The following is a 5,046-nucleotide window of genomic DNA, read 5'->3' as shown; positions in this document are numbered from 1 at the left end:
CCAGTTCATGAAGCCTGGCTTCATAGGTCATGTTCTCTAGACCTTTAATCATTCTTGTCGCTCTTCTCTGTACCCTTTCCAATTTCTCCACATCTTTCTTGAAATGTGGCGCCCAGAACTGGACACAGTACTCCAGCTGAGGCCTAACTAGTGCAGAGTAGAGCGGCAGAATGACTTCACGAGTTTTGCTTACAACACACCTGTTGATACAACCTAGAATCATATTTGCTTTTTTTGCAACAGCATCACACTGTTGACTCATATTCAACTTGTGGTCCACTATGACCCCTAGATCCCTTTCTGCCATGCTCCTTCCTAGACAGTCGCTTCCCATCTTGTATGTATGGAACTGATTGTTCTTTCCTAAGTGGAGCACTTTGCATTTCTCTTTATTAAACCTCATCCTGTTTACCTCTGACCATTTCTCTAACTTGCTAAGGTCATTTTGAATTATGTCCCTATCCTCCAAAGAAGTCGCAACCCCACCCAGTTTGGTATCATCTGCAAACTTAATAAGCGTACTCTCTATCCCAATATCTACATCATTGATGAAGATATTGAACAGTACGGGTCCCAAAACAGACCCTTGAGGAACTCCACTTGTTATCCCTTTCCAGCAGGATTTAGAACCGTTAACAACTACTCTCTGACTACGGTTATCCAGCCAATTATGCACCCACCTTATCATGGCCCTATCTAAGTTATATTTGCCTAGTTTATCAATAAGAAGGACATGGTCTTAAATTGGTTTAAAAAACCAGTTTGACAAACCAGTGCAAGTTGTGTGGATGTTCACATTTACAGACATGAACTCCCCTGCTGTAAGCCAGGTTGAAATGGACGTGTCTGTGCACAGCGTTGCAGCAGTGTTCAGATCACACTGCGTGGTGCAGCTGTGCCGGTAGACAAGGTCTGCTGGGATAGCTAGCTTCTTAACAGGGGGACTCCATGATAAATTCACACTGGGAGATGCCTCATGTTCTGCATGCCTCGTATCATAGAATCCTAGAACCCCAGGGCTGGAAAAGACCTTAGGAGTCATCGAGTCCAGCCCCCTGCCCAAAGCAGGACCAACCCCGACTCAATCATCCCAGCCAGGGCTTCGTCAAGCCGGGACTACAAAATCTCTATACTCCAGCACATTTTGAAAACCAAATTCGGAGTAGCTAAGTACTCTATCTGATGGATGGATTGATTAGGACAAGCATTCAAAGTCCTGCTCCTAAACCCTCCACCCTGACTGGATACAATCGGTACGAATGCCATGCAACGTCTGTCCAAGCCCTTCCTTCTTTCTTACGGGCGCAGGCCCCAGGTGGCTACAGGAGAATGAGATGGATGATGCGTGACGTGAAATGGCTCCTATGCTCTGACTGCAGTATTGTTATTACAGGTTGAACCTCTCTAGTCCAGCACCCTTGGGACCTGGCTGGTGCCGAACCGGAGGATTTGCTGGACCACAAGGTCAATATTGTGTAGCAGCTTTACCAACACTGCCACAGCTTGCTAGCTCTGAGAAGACCCTGAGGGGTAAATTAGAGCTAAACAGCCCAGAGCACCGAGAGCCAGGCCTGGCAGCTGTAAACAAGCTTTATGGGACTCTGGGAAATTTGGCCACCCCCATGCTAAGCGGGCATCTGGCTAACTAACATCGCGCCAGACCATGGATGTTGCCGGACCAGAGGTGCATCCTTGACCGGCTAGGCTGTCTGAGGCCTTTGAAATCCCAGCGGAACTGAGATGTAGCCTTTCATGGCTTGTAAGTCGATCACGTTTTGATTGAGATCACCCAGCGACAAGAAGAAGGACATGGATCCGTTGGCTGAGCACGTTTCCCCAGGTGTCTCAAAGGGCTGCACAGACGTACATGAATTCTCACCGTCGCCTTGTTAGGTTGGTCAGCAGCATGAACAACGAGAAGCTGGAAACCGGTGCCTGAGGACGTTCAGTCGGTCGTGGAATAGCTCGGTCTCCCGAAGGTCACATTGTTCTTTAACTCTGAGACCGTGCTCCCTTTCGAGAGGGCTGATCAAAGCTGCTTATTGGACGGCCCCTTGTGACGTGGGCTCATTCACCTCCTTTGTATGACAGGAGCATCTAACACCTGGATTGTTCTCCCCAGGGGCCCTATTGTGCAGGGGCCGTGGCTGCCCAAGCTGGCACTCTGCAAATAACTGTGACGCCACCCGAGAGTGAGCCCAGCCAGGGCACACGCTTGGGTAGCCGGCTGGTGCCGTGGCAGCTTCCCTGTTATGGCAGCACCTTCCACTGGCAGCATAGCCACAATCCCCAGCGCAGGAGACCACGTCTGCCCCGGGGCGCTGTGACTGTGTGGACAAGCAGGGAGCGGTGAGAGTCCGGGTGACTTGCCCAGAGTCTCAGAAAGAGCCAGAGCCCAGGAGTCCAGGCTGTTGGGGCAGGGTCCTGCCCACTGGACCACGCCCTCGTTCCAGGATCAAGCCTGCCACGGGGATGCTCAGATCTCTCCCTGCTTCTTTCCTGGCTCCCCCGAAGGCTGCGTCCTCTTTCTGGCCCTGCTCCAAATGAGACCAGGCATGCGTTTCCTGTCTGAGACGAGCGCTGCGGGTCGCCCGCTACGCCAGCTGTCTCCGGCTCTCATCCTCCCCCATGTTATCATTGCCGCTCTAATCCGGCCCCTCTCCCACTAATTGCTTTTTTACCAGGAGTTAACGACCGGTTGGTTATTTAACAGCCAGAGGTAGGGCAATTAACGAGGGAACCCACTGGTTGTTAACAGCAGCAATGACTAACTTCCAGGGCCTGCAGACACAGCAAAGCCCTGGTTTATAACAGCAATAACTTACTGTGTGTTTTAGAAAATTAACAGCCACACAGGCTCTGGAGGAGCTGTTTTCCCCACAGTGCCTATCGAACAGACCTAGTAGAGAGCCACTTTCCTCCTCCACTGGAAGGGCAGAGCTCCGGGCTGGGAGTTATTCATTACGTGACAGCCCCCTTCTTGGCTTTGAGACTGGAGTGTCCCAAGGTCAGGCACGCTGGTAGCTAGCCAAGAGCTTAATGGTTGTGATGACTTGTGTAGTAGATGTGATATAGTCCAGTGGTTAGAACCACTGTGGCAGTCTGTGCCACTATGTTCACCCCTTTCACGAAGCCATGATAAATTTTGTACAAAAGTATGTCTTGTGAGGTGTCATTTGAAAATCTATAATTTGCTGATCATTATTGTCCTGGTAAAATGTGTGTGGCAATGTTACATATAAAATGCTTCGATTTCTCTTTACGGCATTAGTAAGGCCACGTCTACACTTGCAAGCATACAGTGGCACAGCCACTGTGCCAACAAAGCATTGTGCATACAAGTGCATATGCCAGCAAAATGTGTCTCTCACGGGGGTGGGGTTGTTTTTTTTCCACATCCCCGAGTGATAAAAGTTTTGCTGACATAAGTGCTAGGGTAGACAGGGCCTAAGACATATTCCAAGTCTGGGGGGGGAGCAGACCAACCAGGTCCCTGGAGACAAAAAGCTAGCCAGCACCTCAGGCAGGTATCAGCAAAATCAAATGGACCATCATCTGGTTAAGTGGCAAAGAAACAGCTGGGGTTTTCCATTCTCACAGTCCTTCTGCCTACTGAACCTCATCTGGAGATAATTCTCAAAGAAAAGAAGGAACTGTAAGAGGAGAAAGGAGATGCCCCGAATTATTCATCCCTTTCGCTCTATCCTCAGCACCTGAAGAACAAAGGAAATGCTTTGGATTGGGGGAGAGGCCCCGAATGAGTCATTCAGCCAGGAAGACTGATGGAACATGTGGCAAGAGGCCTTTTCTTTGAAGTCACTTAGCTCGTTAATCGAGGCATTAGTTAAGTTTTATTTTCTTGTAACTAATTCTGACTTTTATGCCACGTTCCTTGCGGGTCACTTCACATCTCTCTTCCTGTCAGTAATTCATGTGTTTTGTCATTTTATCTAAACCGGCCTGGTTGGATTGAAGTGTTTGGAAACTCCATGTGAGATAGCAGGATTTGTGCGTATCCTTTTCTAAATGGTGACTTTCTATGAGCATGTGTTGTCCAGGAGGGTTTGGGCAGGACAAGATACGCAGTTCTGGGGGAAAGTCTGGGACTGGAAGTTTTCTGGTGTTGCCCTGCAGGGTAATACATGGTGATTGGCTGTAGCACATTCAGGCCCTGCCTGTACTACCCGGGCCAGTCAGCGTAGGATACGCAACTTCAATTATGTGAATAACGTAGCTGAAGTCGATGCACTTAGATTGATGCACTTACCATGGCATCTTCACCACGTTCAGTCGATGGCTCGACTCTGCTTACTCTTCTCGTTTTGGTGGAATACCGGAGTTGCCAGGGGAGCGCTCGGCGGTTGATTTATTGGATCTGTACTAGGCGTGATAAATCGACCCCTGATAAACTGATTGCTGCCCGTCAATCTGGCAGATAGTGAAGACATGCCCGTAGGCCGGGGTGGACAATAAAAAAACAGTCGGCCCCCCCAGGATTAATCACTGGCAGGCCGTGGCCGCTCTATTTACCCGCACTTCTGTGAGGATGTTGGCCATGGATTGTTGTTTGTGGCCAATGGGAGTGGTGGGAAGTGGCGTGGATGGCACACTGCTCCCCAACACTCCCATTCGCTGCGAACGGTGATCCGCGGCCACTGAGAGCCTGCGGAGGCGCAGCTAAACATAGAGGTGGGGGCAAGCCAGGGGTTAATCCTGCGGACCAGATCCGGCCCACGGGCCAAAATTTGCTCACCCCGTTTTAGTCCCTTTGTGCCTCTATTCCCCATCCATACAAGAGCACTGCCCAGCCTCACAGGGGTGTTGTGACATTAAATATATAAAAGATGGGGAGGTGTCTATATACTTCAGGCAGGGGAGTATCTAGACAAGTAGAACCGAGGCACGGGGGAACAAGGCAGCTGGTTTTACCCTAGACTGCACTGTGCGCAGTCGGAGCAAATTCGGAGAAGCCAAGCTGTGCCTCAGTTTCTCTGACTGCACGTGGGGTCAGTTCTTTGTAGTAGGAGCCATCTTTTCCATTGTGGT

This window comes from Pelodiscus sinensis, chromosome 29, assembly GCF_052426305.1.
Source record: "Pelodiscus sinensis isolate ZL-2025 chromosome 29, ASM5242630v1, whole genome shotgun sequence".
NCBI lineage: Eukaryota > Metazoa > Chordata > Testudines > Trionychidae > Pelodiscus > Pelodiscus sinensis.
Note: the sequence above shows the minus strand (reverse complement) of the source record.